The 26,066-nt window shown below is 46.0% G+C and overlaps 1 pseudogene; it reads left to right on the top strand.

The window, feature by feature from the left end:
• Positions 1–26,066, top strand: part of LOC133762561 (laminin subunit beta-4-like) — a 110,957-nt pseudogene that overhangs the window by 46,487 nt on the left and 38,404 nt on the right.

Genomic DNA, 26,066 nt, shown 5'->3' with positions numbered 1-26,066 from the left:
GTAATGAGGAAATCATTAAAAAGAAAAATGTATATTAATTTTTTCATGCAGATAATATATTCCTAGCAGCTTCAAAAAGCTTTTCTAAATTGTAAGATTTCCAAAGGATGGCTAACTAGCATCTCTCTCCTCTCTCTAACTCGCTCCCTCTCTCCCTCTCCCCTCTTTCCCCTCCTCCCTCCCTGCCTTCCTCCTTCCTGCCCCGTATCTCACACTCCATCGCCCTACCCTATATATACAAGTGTGTGTGTGTTTGTCCTTATGTGAGGAAGTCCAAATTATTATTCTCTTTTAAAGACTTATTTATTTATGTAAAAGAGTTACAGAAAGAGGCACACACACAATTCGAGATCTTCCATTTGCAAATGACTGAAACAGCTGGGCCTGGATCAGGCTGAAGGCAGGAGCAAGAAGCTTCTTCCCAATACCGCACATGAGATCAAGGGCCCAAGCACTGGAGCCATCTTTTGCTACTTTCCCAGGCCATCAGCAGGGAGCTGGATTGGAAGTGGAGCAGCCGGGACTTGAACCATCACCCATAAGGGATACCAGTGTTGCAGGCAGCAGCTTAACCAGCTGTGCTACAACGCCAACCCCCAAATTATTATTCTTGGTTCTGTGATCCAGGGACATGCTGAATGGGATCATGGGACATGGGAGATGGGGATTGAAGACTGGGCCTACCGGAAGAGCAGGGAATTTTTCAGGCCTATCAGCTGTGGCTACAGCCAGAGAGATTGTTCTTCCTGCCTGGCTCGCAATCCAGGCTCCAGAGAGTGGGAGTGACTGTGAACCTCTAGGACTTCTTTCAACTCCAAAACTCTACTATCCAAGGATGCTATGAGTTGGGAATTCAATTCCATGTGCTATCCAGGAGGCTACATGTGTGCATGCAAAACAGGTTCTGGTACCCACACAGTGACACACTTCACTGTCATGTCTGTGCCTGCAGCTGCCTGGGCCATGCAGATGGTGATTAACCACCCTGGAGGGAGGGAGTGCTGCACATGGGAGACTCCAAGGGGCCAAAGATTCAGGCTTTTGCCTTGCCAGCTGCTGCCAGGCATGCTTGGGATCTCACCTTAAGGGCTGAATGCAATCTTAGAAAGCTATTCATTCATAAGTCAATATTTGTGCCTAGAAACCCAGTGGAGATGAAGGGTATGGAAGGAGACTATACTATTGACTGCACACATACGGCTTGCTGGGCTCTGCTCTTGAATCTTCTTAACAACTCGGTGAGGTGGATTTTGCCGTGATGAATGGGGAGGAAATGGAAGAAGGGAGTTCTTCAACAAGCTCAAGCATCTATGCTAGTGTAGCAGAACCACCACTCCAAGTCCAGATGACCCAACCCTAAGTACTGAGCATTCTTTCTCCATCCCCCAGGCGGCTTTAAAATGTGAGACTGTGAAATGTTATAAGAACAAGAGGAAAATATTCAGCATGAGTGCTGTCAGAAGCTGAGAGTCTACAAATCAAAAGGCTACTCATGTTGAGGCCACCCATTTTGCCGCATCGGAGGTTTGTGCCAAAGTGAGACAGCAGGACAGATAGCGTGAGCATCTGCCCCCACGCAGTCCCCTGCCCAGAGCTGTCACGAAAACCCATGGCCAATAGTTTCTAAGATGCTGCGATTTGGCACGGAAAATGCCAAATCAATGCCATGGAGCAGCCATGGGGGATCTGAGTGCGAATTCAGCGTGCAGCCAACCCACCTGGGCTGCTCCGCACTCCTCCTAGACCTAGCATCAGCACAGCACAAGGGGAGCGGTGCCGAACACTATGACCACTCAGGGCGTGTACTTGGCTCTTCCGTCACTCATGTGTTTGCTTTACTTCTGTTAATACAGAATCGTGCTGCTTCCCACGCCCATCTGTTTAGAAGCAGACCTACGATATTCCGTGGACGTCCATGTTTTTCTCAGCCTTTGGGAGGAGAGTCCCACACTCCTTCACACCTCCTGGCTGATTCTGTAAGTGCCCAGAGCTTTGAGGATGCGTCCTTCTCCACCGAGCACCATGACAACTTCACATTAAGACTCTGATGAAATCTTTCTTGAAAATATAAATAACTCGCATAATTAGACCAGACTCTTGGTAGCCATCATGGCTCAAACAACAGCAGGGGCCCAGTCGTGGCTTGAAATATTTTACACACACATATATATATATGTACATATATATATATAAAGATTTATTTATTTATTTATTCAAGAGGCAGAGTTAGAGGCAGAGACAGAGGGAAGGGTCTTCCATCTGCTGGTTCACTCCCCAAATAACTGCAACGGTTGGGGCTGGACCAGACCAAAGCCAGGAGCCAGGAGCTTCATCCAGGTCTCCCATATGGGTGTAGTGGCCCAAGCACTTAGGCCATCTTCCACTGCTTTCCCAGGGCATAGCAGAGAGTTGGATTGGAAGAGGAGCAGCTGGGACTCGAACTAGCCTCCATATGGGTTGCCGCACTGCAGGCAGAGCCTTAGCCTACTATGCCACAGCGCAGGCCCCACATACATGTTATTTAACCTTCACAGCAGCCCTGGGAGGTAGAGACCGTCCATATTTTTACGGGCGGCAGAATGCAGGCCCAGGGTCAGAGAGCCAGCTTGGTCCCAGGTATTGCAGAAGCTTTGGGAAACTTTGGGGAGAAAGCCCACCTGCTTTGTGAGTGTCTGTTCATCACGCTGTGCTCTCGTATCATAGTGGGTAGAGTGCCCCTCTAATCATGTATGCAGATGTTTTCCCGCCATGTTACATCATAAGCATTTTCTCAGGGGGGTTTGGAGCCTCCCCCTTCTTAGGAACCGGCATCCTCCCCCCAGAATTGAGCCAGAGGCCTTTCTTCCAGGTTGCCTGCTCTGTGCAGGCCTACAGTCCAGGCAGGTCACTAGGCTGAGTTTGGACAATGCATAAAGGTACCTAATTTACTTCTCTGTTGTCTTATTCATGGTCATATTAGTTGCTTCTATGTTTTCACTATTGTGTACAGTTGATACATATTTTAAATGTTTTCCCCTTATTTTGTGAGAGGTAGACAACTAGACAAATCCCCTACCCACTTGTTCACTCAAATGCTTGCAATGGCCCAACTGGGCCTGGTAGAAGCCAGGAGCCAGGAACTCTATCCTGGTCTGTCATGTGGGTGGCAGAGATCCAACTATTTGGGCCATCACCTGCTACCTCACAGGGTCTGCATTAGCAGGAGGCTGGAACTGGGCATCAAATTCATGTAGTCTAGTATTGGATATGGGTGTTCCAGCTGGCGTACTGACTCCTGGGCCAAATTCCCACCCTGAGCTTAAAATGTTTTACAACATATCCCTGCTTTACCTAAGGTTTTATGGCTCTGGAATAACTTGTCAAGTATTTTCTGAGAGGTATTCCCAATTCGTTGTCAGGATCGTCTGTAATGTGTGAAAGTTCCAGTCTCATCCCACATTCAGCCAAGTTGTAGAAATTATGTTTTTAAAATTAATTCTGTGAGGGGTACAGCATTGCAGCACAATGTCTAGTTTAAGTGTTTAAGTGCTCCCCCACTTCTGTCTTTCCCTCTAACTCTGCCTTTTAAATGCATAAATATTTAAAAAATTAGATCTGTGGATAAAAAATCAAGTTGTCTTTGTGAATATTTGAGAGAATGTTCTAATATGATTTCATTGGCAACCTGATGATTTGAATGGCCCTACAGAATTTTCTAGAACACTGTCTATGTCCATTTCTTTACACACTATATACAGTTGTTTTTCACCAAAAGGCAGAGTTTGAGTTTTTGCATGGAGAACTTCTGTCCCATGAACCCATATTTTCAATCTGGCTCCTTAAAAGAAGTTTGTCAACCCCCGATGTAATGAGGTACATAGCCACATTTTGCAAACTGTGTCTCCAAAGTTCAATTTCTAACCATCAAACACTTAAAGTGTGTGCTCTGGAATTTGGTTGTGTCTCCATTTACACAGAACTCAGTATGAGGAAGGTACATCTTCGATTTATCCCACGACTCTCAGTGGTCATCACATCAAGAAAAAGGGCATTGCTTTGAGACTGGGCATTGCTTTGAGATGTAGCCAAAGGTAAGGTTGCAAGACTCAACCAAAAAGGCAAATGAGGAAGGGAGGGTGGGAAAGAGAAGAAGGACATCTGACTTTCAGGTAAATGACAAATACATTTTAGTAGATTATGTCCTAAATATTGCCCTCAAAAAGTGGATGAGGCACACTTATCTGAAAAATTATTCGCTGTTTCTCTGAAATTCAGGGTTTTTTTTAAGATTTAATTATTTGAAAGTCAGAGTTACACAGAGAGAGAATGAGTGGGGGTGGGGGGTGGAGAGAGGTCGTCCCTCTGCTGGTTCACTCCCCAGTTGGCCACAACGGCTGGAGCTGCGCCATTCTGAAGCCAGGAGCTTCTTCTGGGTCTCCCATGCAGATGCAGAGGCCCAAGGGCTTGGGCCATCTTCCACTGCTTTCCCAGGCCAGAGCAGAGAGCTGGATTGGAAGTAGAACAGCCAGGACTCGAACCGGCGCCCATATGGGATACCGACACTGCAGGTGGCGGCTTTACCCACTACACCACAGCGCCAGCCCCTGAAATTCAGTTTTAACTGTGTATTCTGTATTCCATCTGGTGATTGTAACCTGCACCTGTGCTGAGGTTCTACCATATTATGGTAGAAGTGAGGTAGAAAGAGGAAGCAGACTCTTCAGGAGAATTTGAACTGTCATGATTCCCATATCCATTCAGTCCATCTTCTCCTCTAAGGAGCTTTCAATAGGGCTGAGCTTATGACAAGCACATCAGTTACAGAAGGAAGAAAGTCCAATCCAGCAGGCTTAATTCATGAGGAAAAGGCTAAAGTTAGGAACCCAGACAGAGTAAAAAATGAGAAAGGAAGAAACGAACAGACTCCAGGACATTAAGGAATGTTATGATTATAAGAATAATCATGGGGAGTCAGTGCTGTGTCATAGTGAGCTAAGCCTCTGCCTGCGGTGCAAGCATCCCAAATGGGCACCAGTTCGAGTCCTGGCAGCACCACTTCCAATTCAGCTCTCTGCTTATGGCTTGGGAAAGCAGTAGAAGATGGCCCAAGTGCTTGGGCGCCTGCACCCATGTGGGAGACCTAAAAGAAGCTCCTGCCTCTTGGCTTCGAAACAGCCCAGCTCCGGTTGTTGCAGCCATTTGGGGGAGTTAACCAGCAGATGGAAGACCTCTCTCTCTCTCTCTCTGTAGGTCTGCCTCCCAAAAAGAAAAAAAAAAATCATTAAACTCAAATTTATAAGAGCTAAGATACTCCTCATTTTAAATCCACCTCCTAAATATTTCTAAGTTTCATAAATTCCAGCAATGATCACTTGATGCTGTATTGTGTGCATCCATCCAAACTCCCAGCTCATCACCGGTCCACTAAGTGCGGTGAGCCAGACCCCCACGGAACGCTCTGTCTGATGTAGAGGCCAGGCGCGGAAATAGAATCTGTGCAACACAAAAAGAGGATAATTTGAAATTGACTTTACATGTACTCACTTGGTCAGTTTTCAAGCCAAGATTCTCTTACCTACAACTTTGAGAACCCTGCATAAAAATGAAGAGAGCCACCATGTCTTAGAAAACCATCAGGGCCCGAGATGCCTGCGTTAGGTCAGAGTCCCTAGCAGAGGGAGCTGACCCAGGGGCTCCAGGGCACATGACTCACGGAGGGCAGCTTCCCAGGAGAAGAGGAGCGAGGGGAATGGGAGAGGATGGGGGAAAAGAACAAACAAGGCTGTGGTGTCCATGAAAGCCTGGCTTCCATCTGATGCTCCGGGGATCTCTGGAGCGTGAGTTGTGCCACAGAGTTGAACGCACTTGGAGGCAGAAGGGGTGGCCTTGCATGTGCCCAAGTCATTGACTATGGGCTCACCACCAACACCAGCAACCCCCATGCCCTGGGGAGGACATAAATTCCCCAACAAGGTGGCTGGGCGCACTTTTCCAGAGAAAGGGACAGCTGTGAGCCTTTCAAGGCCAAGGCCACAGCAGCTGGAGCATGGCTGGGTACCACAGCCTGCCAAAGTTAATCCAGGCCGGCCACCTCCAGTGAGGTCCCTGAGCCAGGGTGTCCTTGCACATTTCATCATTTCAGACTCACGTGGTTAATGCCACACCATCAATTCTCCTGCTCTGGGCAGCTGCGTGGCTGCAAGGGTTGTGGCCCCTTGGATGTCCATTCTTCTCTGCAACCAGATCCTCTTCGCACCCGAGACCAGGGTATCCTCACACAACCGGGAAGACCAAATAAAAACCCTTGTTCAGCCCCAGCTGCTCTGGCTGCGTGGATGCCTCTTGCTTGGCAAGTGCAATGAGACCCACAGCAATTTGTTTTCAGTCTCCCAGATTACATGATAGGCGCGTCCATAAAACTGTGTTTGGAGTCAAAAGTGCATTAGTCATTTTCGAATATAAAGCTGCCATTCTTCTTCTCAAACCATGGAATGCACTACGCTTGATAAACAGAAGGGCCTTACAAGTTTCCAGAAGTGAATCACAGCTTTGCAAAATCCTGGCGCTGTCAGGGTCTCTTGTCATCACCTGGTCCATCCATGGGATTCCGGGAACGCCCACCTCTGCCCACCACTAGCTGTCAGAAGCCCTGGTTGGCTGTCCTGGTGCCTGGTTCTGAGCCCTCTGGTTTACTGCTGTATCTTTCTCTTCACTTGGTGTGTGTTTGGTGAATACAGTCTTCCACTATCAACTTAAAGACACCAGAGTGGAAATGCCAATATACTTTATCAAACACATCTTTAGGAAGCATTGACTACAAATGAGACACAGTGGTTTTAAAAAAAAAAAAAAAAAGGTAGGAGCCAATCATGCGGCTTCCTGGATTTCTCTCTCCAGAGAGATACAGACAAGCAGGCTACAACAGCTCGGAATGGGGCAAGAGGTACTGGGAACTGGGCAGGGTGCTGACCCAGAATGCTCCACACAACTCACTTAGTGGTTCCCAGCCCCATCTGACCCAACCTCCCCTTTTGATTATATAGATGGTCCAACCTTCTTTACCATCCTGCAACAAAGTTTGGGTTGTTGTTGCCATTTCTTGGCTACTGTGAATAATGCTGGGATAAACGTGGGAGTGCCGATGTCTACTCAACCGGTGGATCTCTCATGTCCCTTGAGTGTTTACCCAGTAATGGACTGCTGGGTCAGATGGTAAGAGCTATTTTTAGCTTTTTGGGGCACCTCCATACTGTTTTCCCCAATAGCTGTACTCACGTACATTTCCACCAAAACGTGCAAGGGTTTCCTTTGCTCTGCATCCGCACTATCACTTGTTCTCTTTTGTCCTTTTGATAATGGCCAACCTACTAGAGGGAGGTAGTATCTCATTGTGGTTTTTATTTCTATGTCCCTGATAATTAATGATGTCAGGCATTTTGTCATATAGCCGTTAGCCATTTGAGATATGTCTGTTTTCATCTAATGTCCATTTTAGTTGGATTATTTGCATTTTTTTTTTTTTTTGCTATTGAGTTCCTAATATATTCTGGGTATTAACTCCTTGTCAGATGTATAGATTGCAAACATTTTCTCCCATTCTCTAGGTTGTCCCTACACTCTGCTGATTGTTTTCTTTGTTGCACAAAAGCTCTTTGGTTTGATGAAATCCAAATTGTCTACTTTTGCTTTTACTTGATTGTGTTGTATTTTCTCTGGGAGTCTGATCCAAAAATCCTGGCCCATTCTAATGTCCTGAAGTGTTTTTCCTGAGTTTTCTTCTAATAATTTCAAAGATTCAGGTCTCATTTTTAGGTCTTTAATACATTTTTCCAAAATTTTTTATTTTATTTATTTCAAATTCTGAGTTGGGGAGAGAGATCTATCAATCTACTCCCCCAAATGGCCACAATGGCTGGGACTGGGCCAAGCCAAAGCCAGGAGCCTGGAATTTCATCCAGGTCTCCGACATGGGTAGCAGGAGCTCAAGTGCTGGGGCCATTCTCCTCTGCCTTCCCAGGCATGTTACAGGGAGCTGGGAAGGAAGTGCAGCAGCCGGGACTTGGACTGGCACTCGCATGAGTTACCAGCATCACAAGTGGCAGCCTAACCCACTGCACCACAGTGCCCGGTGTCTCAGCAGGGAGTTGGCTCAGAAGCGCAGCAGCCAGGACTTGCAAATGGGGTGCCTACATCACAGGAGGTGGCTTAACCTACCACGCCACAACACCTGCCCCTCGAGATGTTTTCAATTCTTTTAAATTTCTTTTGGGACCTACTGTATGATCTGTACTGGAACATGTTCAGCGTGCTGTTGAACGGTCGGATGGACCGTTCTGTAGGTTGATCTGGGGTACAATCAGCTTTACTACAGGCAGGGGTCACCTGGGCCTCTTTCTCGGGCACCATCTTGGTTCCCTGCAAAGTATGAATTTATAAAATAAAAAAGAAATGAATCTTCATCTTCAAGGGACTCAGTTCTACAATTCCATACTGTGAAGGGATCGAGTATGGCATTCTGACATGCAGTATCTGTGACTAACATCTTCAGTCAAACTGTGCATTTACATCCAATGGATCCACTGAGATGCTAAACTGGAAAATGGAAAGAAATAATAAAAACAGCCTCTCACTATAAATTAAAAAAAAAAAAAAAAACAGGGGGTAGAGGTGCAGTTAAGACACCTGCCTCCTACATTGGAGCACCTGGCTTTGATTCCTGGCTCCGGTTCCCAACCCCTGGGAGTTGATGCAGACCCCAGGAGGCAGCAGTGAGGCTGACCACCCACATGGGAGCCAGATTGAGTTCCTGTCTCAGTTGTTGCAGGCATCTGGGGAGTGAATCAACAGATAGGAGCTCTTGTCAGGCGCTCTCTCTCTCTCTCTCTCTCTGTCACTCAAGCTATACTAATTTTTTAAAAAGCTGTAGGGTACAAGGAATCATTTCGTGTTTTGTGACGAGGTCTAGCATTTCAGATCCCCACTCACTAAATACCAGCGACACACCCCACCCAATCACCTTGACAACCCAATCTACCTCTGTAGATTCCCAAAATGTCCACTGGAGGGCGGTACCTCCCATTGTGAGAAGCCCTGGGTTGAGAGAATGGGGCGGGGGAGGGGTTCAGGGAGGGAAAGGAAGTGAAGTTTAGGTTTTATCCGGAGGCCATAGAAGCCACTGATGAGTTTTCTGGGGGCATTGTCTGAATAAGCGATGTTTGCCTGATCCCCGAAATTCCAATGTAGCAGGCTGGGGTAGCCAAGAGTGGAAGCAGGGACATCCCTTGGGCTGGCCGCCACTCTAGTAATCTGGGAGGCCCCCATTAGGCACAGAGCTGGGAAGGAAGAGCCATCAGTTCATCCCAGAGTTATTTAAGGGGTGACATTGACATTGACTGGCTTGGTGTAGGGAGGGGATGGGGGTTGGGTGGGGAGGTTGATGGAAAAGAGGTAGGAGTGAAGAAAGGCAGGTGATCACTGCCCTGAGCAGTTTGGCGGAAGAGGTGCAGGAAACAAAGTAGGTTTCACGCGTGTCGGTTTTGCGGCACTCAGGAATAGGCTATTATGTCTGACCTGGCGCCCTCTCCACGGACAGGTACACAGGAGATGCAAATTCAGATGCTCCTCACCTGTAGTACGAGGTTGCCCGGGCCTCCTAGGAAATGGAGTAAAAGGGGGACTGAGAGAGGACCCCCTAGGGACCCCAACGTTTAGGACTGTGGGGGTGGGGGTGGGGTGGAGCGCTTTACATTGGCTCAAAGAAGGGGAGAGGAGGCAGGAGGGTTGGCAAGGAAAGGAATTTTCCAGAAGTGAGTCAAGGGGCAGAGACAGGAGGCAGCGGCAGGATGACCACAGGAAGGGAAGGAGGTAATATCACAGTCGGAGAGGCCGAAGCACCTTGAGACACCAGATGAGAGCAGAGCTGGCAGGGATGCTCTATGCTGCACAGGGTTTCCTGGGAGCAGAGCAGACAGAGCAGGGCCCCTCTGCCAGGGCAGAGCCTCTGCCTCCTAAGGCGAGTGGAGGAGAGGTAGTGACACCTGTGTAGCTGGAGCTTCGGAGGTGAGAGGAGGCGGCTCCAGTGTCTTGCTGGGGTCTGTTTTTCTCTGAAATACCAGGCAAGGTAGGCAGAGAGGGCAGGGAAAATGAGGGGAGAGGTTGGAGGAGCAGAGACTTTGCCAGTGTCCCCTAGGGCTGAGGATGCCAGCAGCTGGGGGTGTCAAAGACAATTAGGAAAAGACTGGAGAGGGATGGAGGAAAGGGTTTATGGAGGGACAAAGCCAATAGGCCAGGGGACATTGCTCTGTGCCTCCAGGTTCGACGTCCTAGCTCAACCTGCTGAGCTACAACCTGTTTCCAATTCTGCGTTTGACACCAGTTGTTCAAAGTCACACACTCGATGCGGTCAGTGCGTTTTCCCAACATCTTCTCTGCTATCTCATCAAAGCCATGAATACATATTTTAAATAGTAGTAGCTCACCACTTACTCTCTTTAAAAAAAATAGAACTGGACAGCCTTGCTCACATGGATATTCAATTACACAGTGAGAATCAGCTTAGAATGAGGCGTTTGTCCCCGTATGGCCTAAGCCAGCCATTCGCAAAGCTGCATCTGTGAAATATTAGTTTTGTGTGCTGTTAGTGTTATTTGGATATAGGGCCAAGTGGTTCCGTCACTGAGTTTCAAAATGATCTTTCCTGTAGGACTTCCTGGAGCCTATACTACATTAATCTATACAATGACTCCCCAAGAGACCGGCACAATTTGATGTAGAGCACCACTGTTTATAAGTGATTGAAAAAATGTAAAGGAGAAATCTGTGCAATTAATCAGAGCTCCACGGTAACCCTGTGGGATACGCTGTTTTCAGCCATAATTTGTAAACTTATCACAAATCGCCTACTTAAAAAAATCTTTCAAATCTAAAATAAATGTATCAGCAAGTAAAAAGTATGACAATAAAATGGGAAAAAGGTAGACTTTCTTTTCTTTGCTATAAGTCAGAAAATGCAAATATTGAAAGATTTCTTAAATAAATTGAAAATCTTAACATCTTTCATCCTGTGCAACACAAAGGATTGAATCGGGTCATTTTGGCCGGTTGTTGTCACAGATGTATCCCTGATGTATGTAAATGGGATCTTGGACAGCATGTACCCATGTCTGATTTTCTCATTATTGCAAAAGCTCGACCTTAGCTTGCAAATCAGTTCCTCGGAGAGTTTCTGAAGCATGCAGGACCTAGATAAACATCAGCTGCAGGACTGTGTTGAAATGCCTCTGAAGGGAGACCTCTAGTGCTCCCTGCTGGGTGTGGACGGTTGCCAGGTTGCCAGGCTGCCTGAGGGGGTAGGGCACGGGGAGGGGCTGTGAGGATCTGTATAATGGGTTCTACTGCAGCGGCTGACAGCCCTATACAGGCACAGGAGCGAGTCCAATTATTTTAGCATCCACTCCAAACAACAACCGAAATACCCATCAGCCAGCAATTAGATGACAGCGGGCAGTGTTCTGATAAAAGAGGAATCCAGTGGCCTTGCTGGGATGCTGTATCACTCCAATAAATGGTCCTAAACTATTCTTTTGGAATCCTAGTGTTTTAGGGCTGGAAGGAATTCTAACCAACTACTTTCTTCCCCAGACCCTCAGTTAATTAAGTGTTAAGTATTAGGGTCAAAAGCCATTATGTAACATGCCCGTTTCACATAACTAGAGAGGAGGGTTTCTCAACCTGCAGCGCTACGAACGTTTTGAGCTGGATAATTATTGGGGGTATTGGAGGGGGGGGGGGGCTGCCCTGTGCTGTATAGGTTTGAATGTCGGTGGCAGCCCCACCCTCCGTTGTGATACCAAAACATATCTACAAACTTTGGTAAGTGTCCCCCAGCTGAGAACCACCTCTGTAGACTGACAGCCTGGTCTTCCGAGCTCCAGGCAAATGCTGCTGCTTTGAGGACAGGGCGTAGGGGTCAGGGTGCCCACCGTCTCATGAATACACTCATGTATGTGTGCTCTAAGACCAAGACAGAGCATCAGAGATGGAAGTAGCCAGGACACCAGCCATTACATTCAAAGAAATGGCTATATAAAACAATTTGCTTTAAACCTTTCATTGACTCATTAAATGACGTTGACTGAGCCCTTACCTTGCGCTAAACCCTGTTCTGAATCCTTCCCAGGCATTATTGCCTGTGATCTGCACAACAGTCCCGCCAGGTGGCTCCTAATTGTTGCCATTAAACAGGAGAGACGGCTGCAGGTGAGAGACACAGCCAGAGGGAGGAGAGGTGAACTGGGACTGCCAGCCGGGCAAGGTGCTTCTCTGCTACGTCCAGTCCCATCCTCCACCTCTCTCTCCTTTCCTCTGTTCCCTGCAGCCTGCAGGCATCACCAGCAGGGCTCAGCGGGGCCCAGCTGCAGCCACTTGAAGGCCAGCACCTGTGTGAACCTCATGTCTCCAGCTGGCCGCTACTGCAACAGGTGCTCATCTGGGACCTCCAACTTGGGGCCTCCTGGCCGTCACTGTTGCCGTAAGTAGCAGAGAACATAAGAGGCTTGCTCACAACCCTGATGTTTTCAAGGCCCACAACGCGATGTGGGGTGTGTCAAAGGGGAGGGGCCCCGGGGCACTTGACTACATTATTCCAACTCAGAGAAAAGCGCTGAAAAGTGTCCGCTGTACTGTGTTCATCGGTGGGCTCTGGTCGGGTACAGAGCTCTCTTAGGAACTGGCCAGTGACATCCCTAGCAGGGTTCATGCTTCTGGGAGTCTGCAGTCGGTGTTAAAGGGCTGGCCGTCCAGTTTCAGCTTATCTTGGGAGCCACCCGCCAACAATGGCTTAGATGGGGCTTCACCCGCAAGTGGTCTTTCAGTTCTCGTGGCTGTCAAGTCTAGGGCCTATAGCTGACTGTTCACAGCGTACACCCTCACCAAAAGGCCTGTTCCCATCATGGAAACATGAAAACCTACAGGTGAGTAGGCTTCTCCTTGGGGGGGGGGGGCGGGGGGAGGACTTGACTTCTCAAATTCGTCCCAGTGCCATGGCTTCCCCTCTTGGGCACTGCTTGGGCCTGGCTGCCTACCCAGCACACCTTTTTCTTTTCTTTAAACAGAGATTGCAAAGTGCCTGAGATGATCAAAGGGATCTATCTACGTGGAACGCAAACATTCTTCCAGGCCCCAGCCTATCAGGCAAGCAGGTGTCATGATTTTTGTTCTAGAAGGGTTGACTCAGGGGATTCAACTGTACATCAGAAAACCATGGGGCCTCTCCTTTCTTGTCTAGGAAAAAGGAACTCTGACCACCTTGAGATGGGGCCTTCTATTTTCTTTCTTTCTTTTTTTTTTTTTTTTTTTTTACTTGAAAGGTTATACTTTGACTCCTAAGAGGGATAGGAGCTTCAGTCATTAAAAGCACATGGGTGGTCGTGTTTCTCTGGGTAAAGGCTCATGAGGCTCCGGTGCTCATGGAGGGCTGTTTTCTGGATGGTTCATGAACTGTTAGCTAACATTCACCTGCGCTGTTGGCCAGGCTCTGTTCTAAACCGTGGCTGTCTCAGACGGGTTAGTTCCGGGCACGCACGGTCTGAACTGTCAGTCTCACCACCTCCCTCCCGAGCCGCCCCCACCCCAGCGTAGTTCTGGCTTTTACTCAGCATGCCCCGCCATCCGCAAGGCTTGGAGAACACCGTCTGTGACCAGGTAACAGGGCAGTGTCCCTGCCAGGGAGAGGGAGCTGGCCGCCATTGCCATCAGGGCCTGCCCGGTGACTTCGGGTTTCCCAGCAACGCCGGTTGCCCTTGAGACGCGCTTGCTGAACTTTGGGCATTGCGTAATCTCCATTACAATATGGCGCCTGGCGAGGGGCATGTCTGCGGCTGCTGCGGCTAAGCTACTGTAAGATCAGACCACCAGCAGGGATAGGTCCGCTTTAGTTCTGGACACGTGGACAGTGCGTGATCCCTATACTTTGCTTAAGGTGCCCCTGTGCGTGGTCCACCCGTGCCTGCATGACCTTTTCGCTGATTGGCTCCCCTACTGCGCATGTCCTTTGTAAGCTTTATAAGCCTGCACACTTCTTCAATAAAGCGGTTCCTGCTTCGACAGAACTCACGGGTGCTTGCGGTGTGTTCATCACCTGTTGACCTTACCTCTCCCGTTCGCCTTGTTGGGGAGTGTCTGTGCTGTCCCTTGCTGGTCAGGGGCCAGCCTCAGGCTTAAGACTCCAACAGCCCAAGTACTTACATCTCTGCCACACATATTTTGTTTTTTTTTTTTTTTTTAGATTTATTTATTTATTTGACAGGTAGAATTACAGACAGTGAGAGAGAGACAGAGAGAAAGGACTTCCTTCCATTGGTTCACTCCCCAAATGGCCACAAAAGCTAGAGCTACGCCAATCCGAAGCCAGGAGCCAGGTGCTTCTTCTGGGTCTCCCACGCAGGTGCAGGGGTCCAAAGACTTGGGCCATCTTCCACTGCCTTCCTAGGCCACAGCAGAGAGCTAGATTGGAAGAGGAGCAGCCAGGACTAGAACCAGCACCCATATGGGATGCTGGCGCTGCAGGCGGAGGATTAACCTAGTGCGCCACGGCATCGGCCCCTGCCACAAATGTTGTTTACCTGCAGAGCCAAAGCCCAGAAAGGGAGAAATGTCTACAGATCTCATGGTCAACTACTTTGATTCAGAGGAGGAAGCCACATTCTGTCCCCCACAACCACCAGAGCTACCATTCTGTGGCATCATCTTGAGAAAGGAGTCACTGTGGCAATCTACTTGGCTCTAGAGGACAGAGGCCCTTGCATATCCCCATTCCTGGAGCCCCACAGACGTCCCACCATACCAGCAAGCGGTACTGCAGCCTCTTGGATCCAAAAGGACCCAGCAGGGCAACAGTGACTGTAGCACCCAAGTCTATGCGGTGCTCTGCAGCAGAGGTGTGAAGAGCAGCAGGGGATTCTGCCCTAGGACCCTGGGGGTTTGGGCACCTGCTCTCTCAAGCAAGGGCTCTTCCTCTCCCAACTCCTTCCTCTCCCCCTGCCACCCAGTGCCATGTTTGCTGCAGCGAGGACCCAGTCACACCAGGCCTCCCAGTCAGGGATCCTATGATCAGTGTGTCCACCAGTGCTCAGGACTGTGTTAAGGACTGAACATGTGCCCGTCCTGCTCATGGTGCCATGCAGTTTCTGCAGCTTTGGGCTTGCATGGGCAGTGGCTGGGGGGTCTGTATGTAGGTCCTACGGCTTTGGGGTCTGATACAGATGGTAACTGGTGGTCTGGGTACTCATTCATCCCAGCTGGTCCCACGACTTTGGGCCCTCCCATTGGCATCAGCATGGGGGTCTACACAGCCTGCTCATCCCAGCACCAGCATGATGTGGCTTCTGCACTTCACATGGACAGCAACTGGACTGCATGCTAGGGATCTGAACAAACTCTGGGTCCCAGGAGTGCCCCAGACCCCTGCCAATGCTACTAGCCACTATAGCATAAGAGGCTACACTTTGACATCCAACAGAACTGAAGACAAAGTAACCTACCAAAGTGATACCAGAGGATGCAATGAAAGGAAAAGGCTCTCAACTCATGGAAGCTATGTTTCAGAAAGTGACAGAAACATCAGGCCTTCCAGATGGACAAGAATTAATGGAGGGACACAAGAAGTATGAAAAGCAAGGCAACATGACACCTGAAAAAGGAACTTCATAATGCTTTGATCTCAGACTGCATAGAAAGGGAGATTGATGAAATGTCTCCTAAAGAATTCAAAAGAATAGTTGTAATGATATTCAGAGAGAAAAGGAAGTCAAATACATGACACAAATGTGAAATTAAGCAAAACGAAATGGATCTTGAAAAAGAACCAAACAAAAATCTTAGAGATGAAGAGCTCAATATACTGGATCCAAATAAATACAGTTGAAAGCTCAATAACATGGGGCCAGTGCTGCAGTGTAGTTGGCTAAGTCTTTGCCTAGCAAAGGCTGCCATCCCATATGGGCTCTGGTTTGAGTCCCGGCTGCTCCACTTTGGATCCAGCTCTCTGCCATGGCCTGGGAAAGCATGGAAGATGCCCAGGTGCTTGGGCCCCTGCACCCATATGGGAGACTCTGAAGAAGCTGCTGGCTTCAGATCATTCCCCATGTGGCCATGTGGGGAGTGAACCAGTGGATGGAAGACCTTTCTCTCTGTTTCTCTCTCTCTTTATCTGTAACTCTAACTTGCAAATAAATAAAATCTTTAAAAAGAAAGAAAGAAAGAAAAAGAATTAAAAGAAATGAAGACAGTTTTCTCATCTCTGGGACACCACTAAATAAATCAATATTCAACTTTTTGTAGTCCCTGGAAGAATAGAAAAGAAGAGTGGTATGGAAAACCTACCCAGTTCCATAATGTAGAGGAAGGTATGGACATCCAAGCACAGGAAGCCCACAGGAGCCAAGGTAGACATGAAAGAACCTCACCAAGTAACATTGTTTTCTTTTTTCTTTTTTTTTGACAGGCAGAGTGGATAGTGTGAGAGAGAGACAGAGAGAAAGGTCTTCCTTTTTGCCGTTGGTTCACCCTCCAATGGCCGCTGCGGCCAGCGCATCACGCTGATCTGAAGCCAGGAGCCAGGTGCTTCTCCTGGTCTCCCATGCGGGTGTAGGGCCCAAGCACTTGGGCCATCCTCCACTGCCTTCCCGGGACATAGCAGAGAGCTGGCCTGGAAGAGGGGCAACTGGGATAGAATCCGGCGCCCCAACCAGGACTAGAACCTAGTATGCCGGCGCCGCAAGGCGGAGGATTAGCCTGTTAAGCCATGGCGCCGGCCCGTAACATTGTTTTCAAACTTGCAAAAATACAACATAAAAAAAAAGGGAATTCTAAAATTTGCAAGAGAAAAGTACCAGGTTACTTATTTTAAGGGAATCCTCATTAAATTCTATTTTTTCAATAGAAATCTTACAGCCCAGGAGGGAATGAGAACATATATTCCACATTCTGAAAGAAAGAAAAAAAGCCTGCTAAGCCAGAGTGCTTTACTCAGGAAGGCTATCTTTAACATGTGAAGCATAATCAGAGATTTTCCAAGATGAGCAAAAACTGAAGGAATTCATCCCTACCAGACCAGCCTTACAAGTGATACTTGAACAAGACATCCTACACACAGAAATACAGATAACTTCCAATGTGTGAAATGTATATGTGAATGTATATGAAAATGTATGGCAGTATAAAACCCATGAGAAAAAGAACAAAGGTATTCAGGGCCGGTGCTGTGGTGCAGTGGGTTAACACCCTGGCCTGAAGTGCTGGCATCCCATATGGGAGCCGGTTCTAGCCTCAGCTGCTCCACTTCTGGTCCAGCTCTCCGCTATGGCCTGGGAAAGCAGTAGAGGATGGCCCAAGTCCTTGGGCCCCTGCACCCATGTGGGAAGCCCAGAAGAAGCTCCCTGCTCCTGGCTTCAGATCAGCGCAGCTCTGGCCGTTGTGGCCAACTGGGGAGTGAACCAGCAGATGGAGGACCTCTCTGCCTCTCTTCTCTCTGTGTAACTCTGACTTTCAAATAAATAAATAATTTTTTTTTTAGAAAGAACAAAGGTATTCAAACTGTTTGAAATTTTAAAGGAAAAATGACAGGACCAAATAAAACTTCAATAATAAGCTTGAAAGCAAATGGAGTAAATTCCTCAATCAAAGGATACAGACTAACTGGATGGATAGAAAAGCAAGACTCAGTAAAACACTGCCCAAAAGAAACTCATTCATCAGTAAAGGCACACACAGACTGAAAGTGAAAGGATGCAAAAAGACATTTCACTCTAATGGAAGCCAAAAGCAAGTAGGAGTGGAGACATAGATATTAGGGAAAAAACAAGCTTTAAGACACAAACTGCAGAAAGAGACAGATGGTTACTAGGTAATGATCAAGAGATGAACAAGCATATATAGTTATTGTAAATGTATATGTGCTGAATGCTGGAGCATCCAGTTTTAGAAAACAAAAATTGTTAGATTTAAAAAGGTAAGCTCCAACACAACCCCACTTATATCAATGCACAGATCATCCAAACCAAAATAAAATAAAATAAAAAAGAAACAGCAGAGTTAACACTATTAACACTACAAACCAAATGGATCCAACAGACATTTAAAGCACATTCCATCCAGCAGCTGCAGGATACACATTCTTTTCATCAGCACTTGGATCATCCTCAAGGATAGATTGTAAATTATACCGTGAAGCAATCGCAATCAACTCAAAAGGACTGAAATCACATCATATGTCTTTTCTGACCAAAATGCAGTAAAATTCGAAATCAACAACAAAAGAAACTTTAGAAATTAAACAAATACATGGAGACCGAGCAACATGGCCCTGAATGAAAAATGGATTGTTTAAGAAATCAAAAGGGAAGTTTTAAAAATCCTGGAATAGAAATGCAAACACAGCATACCAAAACTTATGGGGTACAGCAAAACAGCAGTAAGAGTGAAGTTTATAGCAATAAGTGCCAACATTCAAAAAGGAAAAAGGTGTCAAATAAATAGCCTAACAGTGTAACTCAGGGCCCTAGAAAAACAACAAACTAAACCTAAAGCCAGTAGAAGAAAAGAAATAATAAAAATTAGAGAACTAAATGAGATAGAAACTAAGAAAATAATTCAAAAGATTAAACAAAGAATTGTTTGTTTGGAAAGATTACAAAAACTGATAAACCTTTAGTTGGATAAACAGGAAAAAAAGACTCAGCTGAATAAAATCAGAGATGAGAAAGGCTATATTATAACTGATACCACAGAAATACAAAATATCATTAGGGACTACTACAAACAGTAATACACCAACAGGTTGGAGAATTAGAAGAAACAGGTACATTTCATATTAAAATTGAACCATGGAGGCATAGAAAACCAGAGCATACCAAGAGTGAGTAATGAGAGTCAATCAGCAATATAATGCATCCCAGAAAAGAAGGGTCAGAACTAATGACTTCAGTGTGGAATTCTACCAAACTTTTAAGAACACCAATCCTGGACCCATTGCAAAAAACTGAAAGACAGAGAATCCTTCCAAACTCATTCTATAAGGACAGCATTACATTGATCCCAGACCAAACCAGGACAAGAGAAAAAAGCAATTATAGATTAATACCCATAGATGTAACCATTCTCAACAGAATATTGCAAATTAAATTCAACAGCACCTCAAAAAGTTCATTCAGCCTGACCAAGTTGGATTTATCCAAAAGATGCTGGGATGGTTCAACATATGCAAATCAATCAATGTAATTTACTACATCAACAGAATAAAGGATAAAAAAAATCACATAATCATCTCATAGATGCAGAAAAGCATTTCATAACACTAAATATCCATTCATTATAAGACATTGAACAAATAAGGTTTAGAAGAAACATACCTAAACATGATAAAGGATGTATATGACAAAGTCATAGCTTATATCTTATGAATGGAAAAAAGCTGAAAGCATTTCCTCTAAGGTCAGGAACCAGATGAGGATGTTCAGTATTGCCTCTCTTACTCAATAGAGTACTGGAGTTTTAGAGCAATTAGCCAAGAGAAAGGAAAAGAAGGCCTACAAATAGCAAAGAAGTCAAACTATCGCTGTTTGCAGAAGCCATGATTCCAAACAGAGAGAAACTTAAAGATTCCACCAAGAGACTATTAGAACTGGTAAATAAATTCAGCAAAATTATAGTATGCAAAATCAACACACAAAAATCAGTAGGATTCCTATACACCAAAAAAGAACTTTTTGAGAACAAAATTATAAGAGCAATCCCATTCACAACAGCTACCAAAAAAATTGGAATAAATTTATCCAGGGATGTGAAAGAGCTCCACAATGAAAATTATAAAACACGGTTGAAAGAAATTGAACATGACACAAATTGGAAAGACCTGTCATGTTCATGAATTAGAAGAATACTGTTAAAATGTTCTTACTCATAGAGATTTACAGATTCAATGCAATCCTTATCACAATACCAATGACATTCTTCACAGAACTAGGAAAAATATCCTAAAATTCAGCTTTTCATCAGTACAAGTAAGATAGCTGAGGAAGAAAGGTCTATTTTGGTTCCTAGTTTGGAGGCTCACAGTTCAAGATCAGGGGACCCCGTTAGTCTGATGTCTGATGGATTTAACAATACTCCAAAACTGGACCTGAGCAAGCAGGTGAAGGATTCTTTGCCGGGAGATCTTTGAAGAAAATCTATACTTCTAGGCCTCTGATGGGACTGTGAATGAGGGCTAAAGGTCTCTGAGATGCCTGAGGATCTTTCTTCCATTCTTTTGCCCATAATACTTGGTTCCCTTTTATGTGTTCTAATTTCTCTAGCAATATCTAATTTCTAATTTCTCCACATCACTTTCCTCATCCAAACAAGCTTTCTCATCCTTATTTCTCTGGCCAGGCTGTGAATTTTCTAAATCTTTCTGTTCTGCCGTGCTTTGCTCCGCTCCAGATTCTCACTGTAAAAATTACTGACAGCAGCCAATCACACCCATGCTGCGGCATGAACGCTTCGCTGCATTGGAATCCCGCCCCCCCACCATCCAACAAACCAGCCCATCTTGAAGCTCAGCCTCCCACAAAGTCTCAGGACAGGGATGCAGTTCAGCCAGGTTCTTTGTTGCCAGGAAACAAGGCTGGCCTTTGGTCCAACTCCCAATGGAATTCACATTTACATCCAAGGCCTTATCAGTGTTGGCCTTCACCACCCGCATTTCTACCAGCATCTGGTCTTCTCAGCCCTCACCAACATTGCCCATAATGCTCTGCCTACTGCATTCGAGGCTTTCTCCAGCCTGGGCCTTCAGACTCTTCCAATGTTTTCCAATAAATCAGTTCCAAAGGCGTCTCCACATTTTTAGGTAGAGTTAATAGGAATGACTCTGCTTCTGGTACCAAATTTCTTTGGCAGTTGGCATTTTTTTTTAAGATTTATTTATTTGAAAGTCAGAGAGAGAGAGAGAGGGAGGGAGGAAGAGAGAGATCAAGATCATCCATCCATTGGTTCACTCCCTGAGATGGCCAGGGCTGGACTAGGCTGAAGCCAAGAGCCAATAGCTTCATGTGGGTCTCCCACATGGGTAGCAAGGGCCCAAGCACTTGTATCTTTTGCTGCCCTTCCCAGGCCATCAGCAGGGGGCTGGATTGGTAATGGAGCAACTAGGATACAGATGGGTGCCCATATGGGATTCTGGCACTGCAGGCGGCAGCTCTGCCCACTGCACCACAATGCCAGCCCCAGCAATTTTTGTTTTTAAACTATAACTAAAATACTCAGGAGGAGCTTCTTAAAGAGGAAGAAGGCTTATTTCAGCTCAGGGTTTGGAGATTCCCAGTCCAACATCAGGCAGTCTCATTAGTCTGGTGTCTGATACAGAAGATATAAATAGAAAGTTCTCAAATGAAGAAATACAAGTGACCCATCAATACATGGGAAAATATGGTATTATTAGCCACCGGGAAATGCAAATCAAAACCACAATGGGGTATCCACTCATTCCAATTAGAATGGCTATTATCAAAAAGACAAAAAGTAACAATTACTCTTGAGGATGTGGAGGAAGGGAACCTTATATACTAGTGAGAATGCAAATTAGTAGAGCCATTATGGACAAATGTATGGAGGTGCCTCAGACAACTAAAAATATATCTACCTCATGACCCAGCTATCCCACTTCTGGGTACATATCTGAAGGAAATAAAATTGGAATATGGAAGAGACACCTGCATTCCTATGCTCATTGCAGCAACATTCACAATAGCTGAGATAAGGAATCTAGCCAGAAGTCCACTGATGGCTGGGTGGATAAAGAAAATGTGTGTGTGTGTGTGTGTGTATACACGTAATGAAATACTATTCTTTCATGAAAAGGAATGAAATCCTGATATTTGTAGCAAAATGGATGGAAATGACTCCTGACTCCAGCTTCTTGCTAGTGTAGACCCCAAGAGGCAGCCATGATGGCTCAAGTAATAGGTTCCTGCCACTCACATGGGATACCTGGATTAAGCTCCTGGCTCCCAGTTTTGGCCTCGGCTGGGCCATTGTGGGCAATTAGGGATGAACCAACGGATAGCAGTACTCTTGCTTTCTCTGTTTCCCTGCCTCATAAATAAATAAAAGGAAATAAATAAAAATTCATTTGACAGCCTGAACACAAATAATCACACAAACAATACCAGTTACAAATAAATCCTGATTAACACAGCAGACTCCTCAGAGAGATACCCCTTCTGTGTATCTGGCTTTGGCCCAGAGGCCTCCGCAGTAAGTCCTTGGGGGCGGCATTGTGTCACTGCACCAGCTGCAGGCCAGGGTTCCTCACATTAGGAGCTCTTCCCCAGGACCTTAGCAGGATCTGTGGCCTGAGCTGACCGTGGGTGATGTTTCCTCTATTGCGTCACTCTAAGAAATGAAAGGTTTTTTTAAATGAAATAAGAGTAGTGAAATATTACAGGCACACAGGAAGCGATACTAAGAGATTTTTCCAAGAGCTAAACTTCATCTGTCTTTCAAAAAATTAATTGTGTATTTATTTTCATGTTTTGGAAGGTAGTATAACAGAGGGTGGGGAGAAAGGAGAAACAGAACTTCCATTAGCTGGTTCACTCCCAGATCCTGCAACAGCTGGGCCTGGGCCATGAACCCAGAACTCAACCAGGTCTCCTACCTGAGTGTTAGGGACTATATATACACATTACCGCAAAAGCACATTTATAAAGGAGTGGTGACAAAGAAAGAAGTATCATGCCTGGCTATGTAGGGGTGACCACAATGACCAGCCTGTCACATCTAACCCTTTAGATTGATTTCTTTTGGAGACTGACTTTAAATGGAGATTTCAAACTCCTGCCTCCTAGAACCAGCCCAGACTTGAAATTTGTCCTGTCCAATATGGTAGCCACCAGCCACAAGTAGTTATTTTATGTTGAAAGAATTAACAAATTTTGTCCCACATTTCAAGTGTTCAACAGCTACAGGTGGCAAGTGGTCCTGCCCTGGGCAGTACAGTACAGGACATTTCCATCACTGTGGAAAGTTCTATCTGATTCAGCGGCTCTCAATGCTACTGCTCACGCCTGGTGTGAAGACATTGGAATGTAAACTCTGAGGGGACGGGGCCCTGCCTTGCTGGCTCACTGTCTGGAGTACCTAATAGGCATTCTCTGAGTATCTGTCACACAAATGAGTGACTGAACAAGGGTTCTGAGAGTGGCTTTGAGGCGACCTCTTCTCTCTGGCTTCCCGTGAGGCATCTCCCAGGTGGATCCAGAGACGTCCATTTTCCTCAACATGCTACCAAACAGCACATGGACGATAAGGAAGCCATGACCTTCCAGGTCTGCTACACTTGGAGGAATTTTATTACAGGTTGCAGATTTTAATATAGGCCAACATTCTATAATCCAAAAGTTTTAATATAGGATAAAGATCATTTTACAGGTTTATGAAAATGTGACTTTCTAAACTAGAATGTAACTTTAGGAAGTTTCTAATTAAGTCCACATTGTTAAAAGCAACTTCAAAGGAACTTACAATTCAGTGGGTTCCCAGCAGGCCCGAGGTAAGGCCAGCTGACTGATGTGTTCTCGAAATTCCCAATACTTATGAATGCACTGTCCCAGCGGATCACCATAATAGTTCCCCTGCACTCACAGCGGCATTTCCCACCATAGCTTGATTTGCACGGACACTGGCCTGTTACCTGTGGGAACAGTCACGGGTGAGGAATTGAGAAGCTTTACGGTCTAAAGAAAATCATGCATTTTCCTGGAGAACATTTTCTCCTCGGTGACTTAGAACATACAGCTGTGCAAAGGCGGACGAAGGCTGATTCCCACGGCCAGCAAACTGGCCCCTCCCCAAGAGCGGGGATCAGGAGTTAATGTGTTTTGGCTTCGCATGCTTGACTATACCGCCTGCTTCCAGCTGCTCAGGGACAGGTGGCCCCAAACACACACAGATGTAAACGAAAACAAAACACACAATGGGAAACAGGCCACATTCCTTCCCTCTACGGGTCTGGGAGCTTCCCCACAAGAGAGAGAGGTGGAAGATCTGGTCTAACTTTCATGCAACAACAAAATTGGCAAATAGTGTTTCTGTTATGGAATGGACGATGTAGTTTCTGTCGGTAACTTTAGTTGTTCTCAACAAAACCAATTTTTGTGTGGTTTAGAACTTAACAGTCAATGACAGTTCTTTTAGCTGTGTTTTTGGGAGAAGGATATGAATTTTTCAACATCCTCCCAACCAGACTCTTGATGAGCTTTTCCAAAAACTGAAGAAGTTGGAAAATTAATGGGAGGAAATACAAAAGCAAATCAGGTTATACTTGACAAAAATCTGTTTCAGCACATCAGAAAAAAATGCCTCCAGGGAAGAAGTAACTGGATTCAGAAAGGGACAGAGGTACAGGTACCCACCAGCTTCCGCTCAGATAGAGGAGTTACGGGCAGGTAGCCGGCGGCCCATGGCCTGTGCAGGTGCTGAGTGCGATTGTTGGGCATGGCTTTCTTGCACCGCTGTGGAATCTGTCTCCGGGTCCCTCATTCCCGTTGTTTGGAGTCCTGCCTTGGGGAGTTTCACAAAACACACAGCCTCCCTCTTCCCCTTGACCGTCTCTTTCCCAACCAGAGTTGGCTTTGCTTCTGTCCTTCAGGCTGACTGCTCTTAACCCCTTCAAGCCTGCAACACAGAACAGCATGGTTCGACCCCCTAGTCTAGCTGTCCTCCTTTAGATGCACACTCGTCTAGATAACGTTTAAAATGCGGTGCTCAGCAGAAAGACAAATATCACATTCTCTCACATATGTGGGAAGCTAAGAAAGTTGATCTCAGAGTAGAACGGTGGTTGCCTGAGCCTGGGGGTGGGCTGGGGGAAGATAGGGATAGGAAAGCAGTGGTTACCAGGCACAAAGATACAGCTGCATAGAGGATTAAGTTCTCATGTTCTACGCCACAGTAGGGCATCTACAATTAACACTAATTTATTGTATATTTAAAAATAATTGCAAGAGGAGCTTTTAAGGGTTCTAAACACAAAAAATAATAAATTTCCAAGGTGACAAATATGTGGATTAATCATGTCTAATCATTATACATTGTTTATAGGTATCAAAATATCAATAGCACACTGTACTCCATAAAAACATGCAAAAATGTGACTGGGTCAATTTAAAATTTTTAAAATGTGCTTAAAAATGTGGTGCCCAACAAGACAATAATGCTCCTGAGCCATCTGGCTGGACAATGGGACAATGACTGCACTGAGCCCAGGGCTGGCTCACCTGCTCCAGCCTGAGCAGCTGTAGCCTCGCTGGCAGGTCTCACGGGAGGCTTGCAGCAATAAAAATCCTCAGACATGTTTCACTCAAGTGGGTGCCAAGGTTTCACTCCCACCTAGATTTAGGCAAAAGGTTTTAAAAACCCAATTGCAAAACTTTACTTATTACCCAGTTAATAGTTCACCTCTTGTTGCAGCCTGCGTGACAAGCCGTTAGTGTCTCTTGCCTCTTGTTCAGTGTTTACCATATTAGCTTGCAGCTTTACAATATCTGCAAATTGGAGAAGTGTGTTTCTCCAACTCCATCTAAACTGTTGATGAAAATGTTGGGTGGTGTGTTTAGATCTCCCTGTGGGAAAGCACTAGGGACCCCGTCCTGGCCGACATAGAGACATTTATCAGTAGTTGTTTAAACAGCTGTGAACAAAACATCTACGACGTCGTCTCTGAAATCCAATGAAAGTGTTTGTCGATCGTAAAGAACAATCTTCCCTGAGGAGTCCCCTAGGACTAAACAGTCTAAAGCACCCTTGTCATGAGCTTCACTGATTTTGTTATGGTGAAAACTTTTTAAAATTTTATTTTTATGTGTGTGAAAAGCAGAGAGCAAGAGAACAAGTGAGACAGCCCCCATCTGCAGGTTCACTCCCCGAATGCCCACAACAGCCAGGGCTGGGCTGGGCCAGGCTGGAGCTTGGAACTGGGAACTCAATCCAGGTCTCCTGTGTGGGTGGGTATTAGGGGTTCAACTAATGATCGATCCATCACCACGGCC

Source organism: Lepus europaeus, chromosome 1 (assembly GCF_033115175.1).
Source record: "Lepus europaeus isolate LE1 chromosome 1, mLepTim1.pri, whole genome shotgun sequence".
NCBI lineage: Eukaryota > Metazoa > Chordata > Mammalia > Lagomorpha > Leporidae > Lepus > Lepus europaeus.
This window is presented reverse-complemented; position numbering and strand designations above follow the sequence as displayed.